The sequence below is a fragment of the Podarcis tiliguerta genome, assembly GCF_965153285.1.
Source record: "Podarcis tiliguerta genome assembly, chromosome: 3".
NCBI lineage: Eukaryota > Metazoa > Chordata > Lepidosauria > Squamata > Lacertidae > Podarcis > Podarcis tiliguerta.
This window is the reverse complement of record NC_139536.1, coordinates 107360041-107372864: the sequence shown is the minus strand read 5'-3', so window position 1 is coordinate 107372864 and position 12824 is coordinate 107360041. Positions and strand designations below refer to the sequence as shown.

At 43.8% G+C, this 12824-nt stretch overlaps 2 protein-coding genes across 12 annotated transcripts in view; one reads left to right on the top strand and one right to left on the bottom strand.

Annotated features, from left to right (window-relative positions):
• Nucleotides 1-12824, bottom strand: part of GPCPD1 (glycerophosphocholine phosphodiesterase 1) — a 52776-nt gene that overhangs the window by 31235 nt on the left and 8717 nt on the right. Inside the window, exons 1-2 of one of the 9 annotated variants that reach the window (XM_083431967.1) lie at nt 6585-6748; nt 5364-5511 (exon numbers count right to left, since the gene is read on the bottom strand). The exons of 3 other annotated variants lie outside the window; for them this stretch is intronic. The gene's annotated coding sequence lies outside the window, so the exon portion shown is untranslated. Of the gene's footprint in view, nt 1-2602; nt 2694-3196; nt 3761-5363; nt 5512-6584; nt 6919-12824 lie in introns of those variants that run through there. 5 more of the 9 variants (XM_083431959.1, XM_083431965.1, XM_083431960.1 and 2 more) reach the window with 5 other exon arrangements.
• The window catches only part of CHGB (chromogranin B), a 78598-nt gene continuing 72662 nt past the window's right edge, over nt 6889-12824 (top strand). Inside the window, exon 1 of one of the 3 annotated variants that reach the window (XM_083431955.1) lies at nt 6889-7018. The gene's annotated coding sequence lies outside the window, so the exon portion shown is untranslated. The remainder of the gene's footprint in view (nt 7019-12824) is intronic. The other 2 variants (XM_083431952.1, XM_083431954.1) reach the window with 2 other exon arrangements.

Below are 12824 nucleotides of genomic sequence, written 5' to 3'. Positions count from 1 at the left end.
AATCACTGTTGCTAAGCCGTCAGCGGAAGGAATGTGGACCATCCCCACCAAAGAGCAACAGAAAAAGCAGGAGAAGCTGGACGCAGGAAGGTACTGGGATATGTTTGTTAAAACACTTTCCTGGAGCAAACATTACTTTATTTACTCTTAAAAGGTAAAGGGACCCCTGACCATTAGGTCCAGTCGTGACCGACTCTGGGGTTGCGGCGCTCATCTCGCTTTATTGGCCGAGGGAGCCGGTGTACAGCTTATGGGTCATGTGGCCAGCATGACTAAGGTGCTTCTGGCAAACCAGAGCAGCGCACAGAAACGCTGTTTATCTTCCCGCTGGAGCGGCACCTATTTATCCACTTGCACTTTGACGTGCTTTCAAACTGCTAGGTTGGCAGGAGCAGGGACCGAGCAACGGGAGCTCACCCCGTCGCGGGGATTCGAACCGTCGACCTTCTGATCGGCAAGTCCTAGGCTCTGTGGTTTAACCTACAGCACCACTCACGTCACTTATTTACTCTTAGGAGTGAATAAAACACAACTGGCTGGTTTTGGTATGTTTTACTCAGAAGTTTCTCCCTTGAAATAAATGATGTTTTCTTCTAATGAGAAAAAATATATATTATAGCGCCCCCGCCGATTTTCCATGTCACCCAGGCAACCACTACTGGCCTGCTTGTCATCACTGAGCTGTTATTTATACAGTCACCATAAAACAAATATATACAATGCAAAAGAATCAGCAACTACATCCACAAAACAATTTACCTTGCAGTTAAATTTCCTGTGTATTTTAAATTTCCTGTGTATTTTAATGCAAATATTCTTTAAAATCAAGGCAGGCAATATGTTTTGAGTGCATATATGTTTTGTATATTTGTATCTCGATTTCCCTCTCAGGAGCTCCAGACTGTGTTGATTGCCTTCCCCTTCCTACTTTTATCACCACAACAGCTGTGTGAGATAAGCTAGGTTGAGTTTGTAGTCCAGGCACCGAAGCGGTCAAACTACACATTTACATATGTTTACAATTTTTCTGCGGGTTCCTATTTATCGGGGTCAGCAAATTTTTTGTTTGTTTGTTTTGGTACTTTGGTGTAAATATCAGGACTATGAAACCCTGCAGGGAGCTTTCCTGGCTTTCTTTGCATGATCTGTGCAGATGCATGGAGACTCATTCTGCAGTCACACTGTCTTTGGCATCGTTCTGAAGAAGTGATATTCTTTCAGATCATGTGCTCTCTGTGGACATCAAACAAGCTGCACTACAACTATCCACACAAACTTTGCGTAGCAGGGAACAGTGGCAGGAGTCTTTAGGGAGAGTTATTAAGGGAGGAGAAGCCACTGCTGCTTTTTCTGATGAAGAGAGAGGAAGAAGCAGCTGGGCCTGGGGAGACTTCAAAACATCGCTTTCCATTCTTATTAAAATGTTATTAACTTGATCTCGAGGAGAAAACATCTGAGTGGCTGACATTTTCTTAAAAACAAAACGTGAAGCTTAAAAACAAAAAGTGAAAGAATGGCAGTGCACACACCCACATCCACAACCCACGGTTCTAAAATGCCCATACAATTACAAGCTACTGTGCTCAGCAGTTCCGTTTTGGGCAGAAACATACCAAAATGCAGAACTGGCTTTGTTTTGCTATGTTTTGGTATGTGCAATAAGGAGGGGGGATGAAATCAATTAAAATGATGTTTCTTGCATGTTTTTCTTTTAATGCAGCTGTGTCTTAACATTAGGTTGTAGACCTAGTAAGAATAAACCCAATGAAATTAATGAACCCAAGTTATCCATGACCATTGATTTCAATGGATCTACTCGGAGTAGGACTGCACTGACTACTACCCATTTTCCTTAAAGTAGAACGAATATCCATCGGTGGAACTGCATAATTTCCATGACGTCGGTCAAAGGATCTGTGTACACTGCAGGGTTTGTAACAGCAGCATCCAAGTTATTTCTCAGCTGATAGCCCAAAGTGTTGACAAGACAACTTCTTCACACAGAGAAATAAATCAACCAGAGTATTTATGGTTCTGATGCTGCATTGCAGCATCACAGCCTACTCAAATTCAGGAGGGAGAATTGCATGGTATCAATGCAGAATGCTACTGATAAACTGAAATGAAGTATTTCTGTTTCTTTCAGATATAGCCCTATAAAATTGAGGTGCTGAATTGTATCCTATAACAACAACAAAAGTGATATGCTTTGAGGAATACATACTTAGTATGAGATCTTAAGCAGGAAAAGTATTAACTAAGGGTGAAATCCAGTGGCATATGAGCAGAACAGACCTCTACTCACCAATGAGACTTCACCTTCCTCTCCACCACTACCACCCCAAATAACCCAAATCTGCTTCGGATATTAGTCCTCAGGTCAGAAAGCCCTAAGTGTATTTAGGATTAAACCACCTTAATGCTTTAACACCCTGGTCAGCAATTATTTTTAATTGAAACCATATTTTGAAATGTGCAATATAGACTCCATACTGATGCCTCTCTTTCCCCAGTGTGAGTCGCTGATGCTTCAGGTAGATACAAATACTTTCCTTTAGGTACCTCAGCTCCTCTCTACTATTTGCCATGCCAACATACTTACAGTGCAGAACGGTTGAGATGTTTAAGAAGGGGAGGGTCCTGGCAAAATTTCTCCTCACATCACAGGAGAGGGGTCCAGAGAGCCCCTTTGCCTATGCTACATAATAGTACAGGTGGAAGAGTACAATTCTTTAATTGCTACCATAAATGGTACATTTGGATCTAAAACATAAATAACTTGCATCACAATGTACCGTACTTCAACACAATTACTGCCTAGCATGCTTGTTTATTATTGCACTGCAAGTATTTCATTTGCTTTGGAGAAGAGATAAACTGGTTGATAACAAATTTGTCAGAGAATTACAAGATGAGGTCAATGGACACATACTGGAAGCTTTAAGTCACCCTATGCTATGTTACTCAAGTCTATCTGGTACTTTTTATACAAGAAATACATGGTCCATATACTGAAGCTTATGTTCAAATCCCACAATCCTGAGCCAATGTGATTAATTTTCCTTAAAACAATTAAGACTGAGATATACAAAAAGGGAAACAGAATCACAGGTAAGCCAACAAATCCCAATGACTGTCTACTGTTTAACACCAAGTTTACATTATCATCAATCTTTAAAAAAAATGGCTTACATACCTATAAAAGTAGTATAGTTTCCCCTACTGTACACAGAAGGCATCTATAACATCCCATTTAAAGGACTGCTATTCTTCAAAACCTTCACGTCTGAAGAGCTTGTTTGTTTTTTAAGGATATATAAAGCTCAAAAGAGTCTGTCATCCACGCTGCAGCTAGCTTAATGTTATTTAATACAGTCACATTCCTCCCTAGACAGCTGCTCCATATCAGCTGGCACCAGCTTTTTTATCGTAACATACATTACATAACGTAGAAAGACCTTTAACACATTTCTTTGCCTCCTGCCACCCCAGTCTGTGTGACTATGACCAATAGCAAAGGCAATAATTTAAAACCTTTCACTAATGTCCTTCTCTCTGGCTGGCTTCTCCCCAGCTCCATGACAGCTTCTTAGGAGGATCTGGCATCTTTCCCACATACTCTGCACCAAAGAGGCAAACAAGGACACAGAAGCCAAACCAGTACCTAGACCTCTCTTTTTTTCCCTCCTCTGCAAGACAGACCACTGTCTGGATTAACCAGAAACATTATGAAACTACCTGTCCCATATAACTCTAGAGAGGTGGGATAAAAAGGGACTATTGCGTAACACCACCAAAACCACTGAGGAGGAAGAAGAGGGAGAGACTAGCGGTTTCACTGCAGTGGCCATTCTGTGCCAAGGCTGTAGAATTTCACATTGCTGGTGGGAACTCACGTGAACTCACATACCAAAACAACTCTTTCCACACAAAGTTGTAATGTCAGGGAGAAGTTTGCTAACCTAGCCTTCTTCCTCACATGCCAGAATAAATATAAATACAGTGGTACCTCGGGTTAAGTACTTAATTTGTTCTGGAGGTCTGTTCTTAACCTGAAACTGTTCTTATACATGGGGGCGGGTTATACACGGAAAAATATGGTAAGCAGACAGTTATAGTGTGAATAGCTTCTTGCGGGCATCTGGATGTATTTCTTGAACTATACAAGATTAGCAGTTTTGACATGCCTTCAAAGGAGCAAAACAGTTAATTTAGTTTCATTTTCCAGTCCATTAGTAGTTGGTTAAGCCTGGGAAGGAACCAGAAGAAGCCTGAAAATCTCAAACAGCCGCAGCTCTGCCTCTGACTTGCAATACTAATACGGTGGTACCTCGGGTTAAGTTCTTAAATCGTTCTGGAGGTTTGTTCTTAACCTGAAACTGTTCTTAACCTGAAGCACCACTTTAGCTAATGGGGCCTCCTGCTGCCGCCGGAGCACGATTTCTGTTCTCATCCTGAAGCAAAGTTCTTAACCCAAGGTACTATTTCTGGGTTAGCGGAGTCTGTAACCTGAAGCCTGTAATATAAATATATATGCAGTAAATTATTTAGATATGGAAAAGTATTCAGTCATGTGAATTCCCACCTGCAGTCTGAAGAAGTACAGCTCAAACACAGGTTAGATTCCTCTCCCACCTCCGCAAACCACAGAGAGAAATAAGATCTTTATAAACCTGCAGGGATTATAAGTGGGAAAGAAGGGCCACGTTGTTCTCTGTCTCTATTTTATGTTCTGATATTTTCTGATATGGCGGAACAGAAATACTTTTATACTTAAATAAAGCAAAACTGCAAGAGGGGTTCACTTTTCCCTGCCCAATACAGAACATGCTTCTCTTGTTGAACTTTTAACAAGTAGAACTGCACTCTCCTGCTTCTGCTGAAGTCTAGTGTGCTACACAACACTGGCTCTCTCTGGTTAGTCGCACCAATGGCATCTTTTTCCTGTTTATCCTCTTTTTTAAAAGTAAAATGTAAAGGTAAAGGTACCCCTGCCCGTACGGGCCAGTCTTGACAGACTCTAGGGTTGTGCGCCCATCTCACTCAAAGAGGCCAAGGGCCAGCGCTGTCCGAAGACACTTCCGGGTCACGTGGCCAGCGTGACATCGCTGCTCTGGCTTGCCAGAGCCGCACACGGAAACACCGTTTACCTTCCCGCTAGTAAGCGGTCCCTATTTATCTACTTGCACCCAGGGGTGCTTTCGAACTGCTAGGTTGGCAGGCGCTGGGACCGAACAGCGGGAGCGCACCCTGCCGCGGGGATTTGAACCGCCGACCTTTCGATCGGCAAGCCCTAGGCACTGAGGCTTTAACCCACAGCGCCGTAAGAATTGCCAGACGGTAAGAAGGAAATAACTTTGCACCTCTGATTGTCATGTAGTAGAGATGCTTTCAACAGGTGCACATTTCCTCTCTCTGCACAGGAAGTTGCACCTGCTGAAGTTCCCTCATCTACAAAGCTGTTAAAACTGCAGAGGTACTACTGCTGTCTTCCTTTGCATCTTGGTCATCCTACAGAGAGAAAAGGGAAGATGGGCACATTCAGTAAACAACTTAAGCCATGTCCCATCTTGCATAACTGGAATTATGGAAGTTCCTTGGGCCCAACGAAGACGAACAGTGGCTGGCAAGGAGGAAACGGGTTCCAATCCACCACAATGCTCACTGAACAAGTCACCTTGGACCCAGCCACCATCTCTCAAACCTGACTCAACTCCCAAGGCCCTTGTAAAGATAAAAGGTGAGGGAGTCAGCAGCCTGACCTCCTTGAGGAATCAAGAGGAAAATGTAACATTACAAAAATAACCATTTTGCTAGCTGGGGCAAATATCTCAGCAACAGCAGCACATACAGAAAGTTCCACGCTCAGTTTCCATCCTCTCCATGGCAAAGCTGGGAATTATGGATAAGCCCTGAGTTAAGATGGTTGTTTCAGGCTCAGCGGGAGGAAGCTGCCTATTGTCCCTATTAGCAGGGGCAGTTCCAGCTGTCAAAGGAGGAGATCACAGAAGCACTCTTGGAAGATGTGATGATGATGATGATGATTACTATTACTACTACTAGATCACAGAATCGCAGTTAGATGGAAGATAGTACTATTACTATTTATTAAATTTACACACCCCCCCTTCATCCAAAGGTCCCAGGGCGGTTCACAACAGGAAAGGTGCCTCCGTGGGGCCATGTGGTATCCAACCCCACTGCGACGCGGGGATCTCCGCAGAGGATCATAGAAAAACCCTCCAGGCACAGGATCGCTTTTCCCACGCAGGACCAGTCCTCCCAAACGAGGTTGTTGTTAAAAGGTGAGATTTCTACACACAGTCCCAGCGGCCCATGTTCCACCCCCCACGCACACCTTGACGCCCGAGTGCAGAGTTCGAATCCTACCGTTAGCTCGGTGTTTTTGTTGGGGGGGAGTGGGTTAAACCAACACGGAGCAGGAAATGGGGGGGGGCAACCGTGGGAGGAGGAGGAGGAGGAAGACAGGTTTCCTCACAGAAAACGCGCAAATAAAAGCGTAGGCGCCTCCCCACCACAAGCAGCCCCCACAGCCACGCGCGACCCCATCTTTGGTGCCTGACCTGCCCACGGAGAAGAGGCGACGGCGAGACTTCCTCTCCCAGCCCAGCTCCGGGTTCGGCGAGGATAAAGCCGGCGGCGCTGACGACTGTCGAGCCTCTTCCCCTCCCTGCCTCAAACCGGTTACAGCCGCCCCGGCCGGAGCCGCCACCGGCGCAGCCGCCACGGGCGGAGGGGGGAGGGGAGCGGAGCCGGCGCCCGGGAGCACGTGACGGCCGCGGCCAATCAGGGAGTGGGAGAGAAGGGGGTTGGGGGAGGGGGAAGAGAGAGAGACAGAAGCCGCCTCAACCGCCCGCGAGGGGGCAAGCGGCGGTTTTTCCTAGAAAGCGCGGCCTTGGCAAAGCTGAGGGGAGAGAGGCGGGCAGGCCGGGCGGGCGGAGGCGGAGTGACCGGCGGAGGAAGGGAAGGAAAGGCCAAGCCGGGTTGCCGCTTTCGGGTGAGATTCGTCGCACGTTCATGGGCGCCTCAGACGCGGTCGGGTTTCGCGCCGACTAACCCGCTTATTTCCCGCCCCCTCCCCCCCTCGTGAGAAGAGCGAGGAATATTATGGCTACTAATATATACAGTAAAATATTGGGAGGGTATGTAATAATAATAACAACCAGTGCTCTTTCCCCCCTAAAAAAATGTTTAGGGGTACTCTCGTTTTGACTCAAGAATATCACCGTTTTATAGTTCAAATGGGGAAAAATAAATACAGTAAATGGACAAAAGTACAAAGAATCACAAAATGGTTAGGGGTATGCGTCCCCCAAGAAAAAGCACTGATGATAATGACATTATTATTATTATTATTATGATCATCATCATCATCCGAGCTTACAGATATATGTATATAGTACACACACATTTTCCTGCTCATGTATGGGAAGCTCAGGAGTGTATGTAATATGTTATATATATATATATATCTGTAAGCCCCTTTCAGTCCCTGTCAGAAGTCCCCCGTCTGACAGGGACTGAAAGGGGCTTACAGATACTATTACACACACACCCAACATTTCTGCGATGAAAACAGGGATGTCCTATTCCATAATCATAACAATAATTTTATTATTTATACCTTGCCCATCTGACTGGGTGGCCCCAGCCACTCTGTGCGGCCTCCAAACGTATATAAAAATATAATAAAACATTAAACATTGAATGTTACAGTTAATTGAATTTGTATATTGCCTCTTCAGGATTTCAGACAGCAGTCTCTCCCAAAATGGGCATAGCAAAGAGGGGGGCAGCTGCCCCCCCAAATCAAGAAATGAAGCAAAGCAATGACACCAGAAAGTAGCGTGGGGTGGCACTTGCTTTGAAGTGGCGACGTTGTCTGACATCCCCACAAACAAATTCAAATGAATGCTTGTGGGAATGCAGCCTTATACGTACTGAGTCGGATCCGGGGGTGTCCCATTTTGCTGCCTTAGGCAAAGCGGGAAGCAGGTTCCAGGGCTCTTACAAGACCTTGTTGGAAGCCACAACTGCTTCTCCATGCTCCTCCAGTGGAAAGAGGTGCCCCTTAGATTCTGCCCCCTGAGGCAACTGTCTTGGTCATCCTCATGGACAGGCCAGCACTTGTCAGATCATTTGGTCACGAAAGGGAGTGCACCCCCAAAGGGGGAGCAGAAGGCGTCCTCCTGGGCGTCACAGGGGATGAGAGGGGTGGAGAAGCTGCCACCCACTCCTCCTGCTCTCTGCCGCCGGATCAAGCCTGATCCGGCGGCGGAGCTGCTGTGGCTGGGCGCAAGGCGCTCCATGCCAGAGGAAGGTGGGTGGCATCGTTGCTGCCCACTCTCATACTCTCCTCCCCTGGGTTATACCAGCGGAGCTGCGACCAGGCACAAACACCCAGCTAAGGCTCAGCTCCTCTCTCAGAGCCAGGCCCCGACGAAGAAGCCTGCTGTGTGGGCGCCCCCTCACAAAATTGTGCCCAGGGCCTCTACGCCTCTGGGTTCACCTAGCTTGTATCGTCCACATCTCCTGGCTGCAGCTCTCCAGGATTTCAGGCAGGGGTCTCCCAATCTGGAAATGTTGTGTGTTGAACCTGGGACTTTCCACTTGCAAGGCAGATGCTCTATCGCTGAGCTATGGCTCAATAAACTCTTCTCCCATCTCTGGTAGATGTTATTCTCCCCCATACCTCTGGTTGCACAGTGCTTGATATATTCCATATCGGCCAATACCCTTTATGTATGGTTATTGTCATCCAGTAAATTGGTGGCAGCCAACCCTTTAAGGGAAGTGTTCAATAGATCATGTCCAAAGCATGACATGGCACCTCGCCCATGCACACTATAATACATGTATGTGCCCCCTTCCCCAGCAATATACTCGCCAAGACCATTTTCTGTGCTGTTGATCTAGAGCCAATAGAGAGCCTTCCTGTCCTGCAATTAAACCCATGGCCCTAGAATCTTAGAATTGTGGAGTTGAAAGGGATCCCGAGGGTCATCTAGTCCAATTCTCTGCAATGCAGAAATCTGTCAAGAATTGTCTTAGTTCATTGCTGATTATACCTACTTGTATTAAAATAAAAAAGTATTTTCAAATTGAGAAAGAAGGCAGATGGAGAAAATCTATTGAGGATGCATCAAAATAAGCAATCTTTCTTTTAAAATATTTTTAATTGAATAACAGGATTTAATAATTAAGTAAATATGCATAAGCAAAATATATCCTAAGTACAGAAAGAAGTTTATATGATTTGCCAGCAAAGAGAACCATTCAAACAAATAATAAACTGAAAAGCTATTGCTTTCAACTAACAAAAAATCACAAAAATGGCCTAATATATTTTTCATTCCAATAGGCAATAAAAATCACCCATTTTTCAATAAATATATTTTCATACCTTCTATATTCTCTCATTTGGTTATAATATGTAAGTTTATTCATAACTATGGTGTCTTGTATAGAACCAAGGGTCCCTTGAGAGATATCATTAGACAATCTCTTAATCAATGAGTATAAATCAGTCTTTTTAAAAATAAATAGTTTCTGTGTGTAATTTGTGTTTTGTCATAAACTACAGGACTAGGGAGTCTTTGCACTACTAAGTGAAGGTTCCGAAACAGAACCAAGTCTTGAATGACGTAGGAACTAAAGAGCTGGATCCTCCTGCTATAACTATCTTGGATATCTGTCCTAACTTCCTGATCAAATTATAAATGTTTTGAGGTTTCCCCAACCTTTCCTCATAGGCATCTGGTACTACCTGTTTTAAGAGGCAATGCATTAATTGGACTAGCGATCCAAACCAGTATCAACATTCTTACTGTAAACCAAAATGATTAAACAACTTATGTATCACACCCTAAGCATCTCAATACAGAATATAACTCATACTGTTGGCATTGGTATGCTGTATTCCGTTTACAAATAGCATGCAAATGTTTATTTCAATGTGCTATTGAATGAATGAAAAACTCTGGTTTTCTGCTTCCACTTTGACCAAATATGGAGACAGAGCACTACTAGGAATGGACAAATCTGGCAATTTTGGTTTCTCTCAGTTCTTCAGTTTTCCATTCTTAAGTTCAGTCCACATCAGTTTGTGATTTTTTAAAAATGAAAAGTTGAAGAAGTGTGATTTTGAAGGATAGCTGTGTTTCAGTTTGTACACTGCTTCAGAAAGTATGAATTCGGTTTGCATTAAAATGCGAACCAAATGAATTTCTTCCCTGGCCCTGCTTGTTCGTCAGTTGATCTTCTCCTCCCTCCCAATCTGTTTTAGAAGCTTGTAAGAAGCCCTGGAATCCGATCTGCAGGTTTGACAGGTCACCTTAGCAGTGATGTTAATTAAACATAAAATGAGACACAGGATATAATAACGAGTGCTGTGGAAAATTAATTAAAATGCATCTCACTTTAAAAGGGATTTTAAATCTGAAATTATGGATGTTGGCATCACCCAATTATCAGTCCTTGAAAAACAAGAATAATATGCTGCCTTTCTCTGTATTGCAAAGTGCTTCAACAAGCTGCTTTTGACAAAACAGAATTGAATCCCACATAAGGATGCCAGAAGGGATCCATTTTTAAATAAATTTATACATGCATTTTCCAACCCAGTCAAGCTTTGCTCCCATTGAACTACCTCTTGCACCAAGGCATTTGTGAACATAAAAAATTGTCTTCCATGAACAGAACAGTCACATGCTTTGGCCTTTGTATAGTTATTGACTAATAAATTAAGTTACGGGTTTCTGTGCAACCCCGCACAGGTTTACCTTTAATATCTAAGGTAAAGGGACCCCTGACCATTAGGTCCAATCGTGACCGACTCTGGGGTTGCGGCACTCATCTCACTTTATTGGCCGAGGGAGCCGGTGTACAGCGTATGGGTCATGTGGCCAGCATGACTAAGCCGCTTCTGGCGAACCAGAGCAGCACACGGAAACGCCATTTACTTTCCCACCAGAGCAGTACCTATTTCTCTACTTGCACTTTGACGTGCTTTCGAACTGCTAGGTTGGCAGGAGCAGGGACTGAGCAATGGGAACTCACCCCGTCGCAGGGATTCGAACCGCCGACCTTCTGATCGGCAAGTCCTAGGCTCTGTGGTTTAACCCACAGCGCCACCCGCGTCCCTAATATCTAGTGTAGGATTTTCTAATTGGGCTTGTTTAGTGTTTGACCAAAAAGGGTAGCAGTGGTTTATAAAGCCTTCCTCTATTGACATATTCTTTCTTGAAAAGAAGAAAAATGGAGTTGGAAAATGACAATCAGATTAATAGTGGCAAGCGTTTCAGATGTTGGGCCATTCATCCCACATTTGTATGGATTTCTGTAGCTCTGGTTGTTAAGCAGTGAAAACAAATAAGTTTTAAATATTATGCGTAACCAAGAATCCAAAGCAAAATCAATATGGGTGAATAATAAAAAAATTCTGGAAGTATTCAAGTATTCAAAAAGGTCTGCAGCTTTCTAGTATGGTCACATACTGGAAAGTCCTACTTGTTTAGCTCTGATTGCTTCACTCTAAATTCCTGAGATCTTTGTTTACAGTGTAGTATTGCTAGGGTAACAAGTAGCCTTGCAAAATAGCTGCATAGTATACCAACTTCCTGCGGTGTTGTGGTTTGTCAGGTCTATGTCATGGACTATTACAGCAGCTCATAAAATGAGACCGGCAGGCAAATGGCACAGATTTATTTCTTTATTTATTTTAGTTATGAACTGGTTTCCTATTAAACATCCTCCCCGAGATGATCATGTTTTGAAGTGGATGGATAGGAACAGGAGGACAATTGCAACTCATGCTTTTCAGTGATCCAGACCATGGGATAGATACCACAGTCTGCCAGCACAATATTTTGTTGCTGGGGGAAATGCAGGCCTTTGAAGGTTTTTCATTTTTAAAAATAAATATGCTCAGAAATTAGGAAGCCGATTCAAGAAATCCAGAACTTTCATTATCATCAGGTCTTTATCGGGGGAAATACTGTTTCCCCCAAAACTCAAAGCAAAATATTTTGTTGTTGGGAAAATGTACCAACAGCATTATCATCTCATAACTTCTCCCCTGAGAGTTGGAAATGTTGTGAGAGTGGTTGCATAAGGGTCACGATGACTTACTGAACACTGGTCGTGCCCTTACTTAGCTCATGACTTTACTTGGATGACTTTAAAAGAGATTAAATGCGTGGAGAACACAGCTATCAATGGTTACTGGTCATGATGACTATATATACTACCTCCAGGTTCCGAAGTCCCATCTAGATGTGGCCAAGAGAAACTGCAGCTGTTGCACCAGCCTAAATTGATGAAAGTTACTCCTAGTTATAGAGGCAACAGTATCCAGAGCTGTATCCAGGAGTTGCCCCATGAACACAGCCCTTTAGAACTGCAGGGAAGATGAGCATTGTTAGCTGTTCTGGCCCAAACACTTTGATTTATAGTTTGCAAGGGATAATTTAGTCATTTGGATTGGATCACTGAAACCTTACAAGGCAAACGGGTTGTTTTTCTTCTTTTTGCTGAGAGACTATTGCATAACAAATCCAGGGAGTGCTTGCTGCCCAAACAACTTATTATGTGACCTTTGCATGAAATGTAGTAGAGGAAAAACAACAAAGGCGAAGTCTGTAGTTGCTGATTAACATTTCCCTTTTATTTTGATGGTGTCCATATCAGCTATACAAATCTGTCCTTTGTTTCATCTGGTACTCAGTTTTGGTTTGCACACACTAGATGTGTCTGTGTGATTGGGGAGGTATAGCAAAAATTGCACTGTTTTCTTCTTTAGGTGA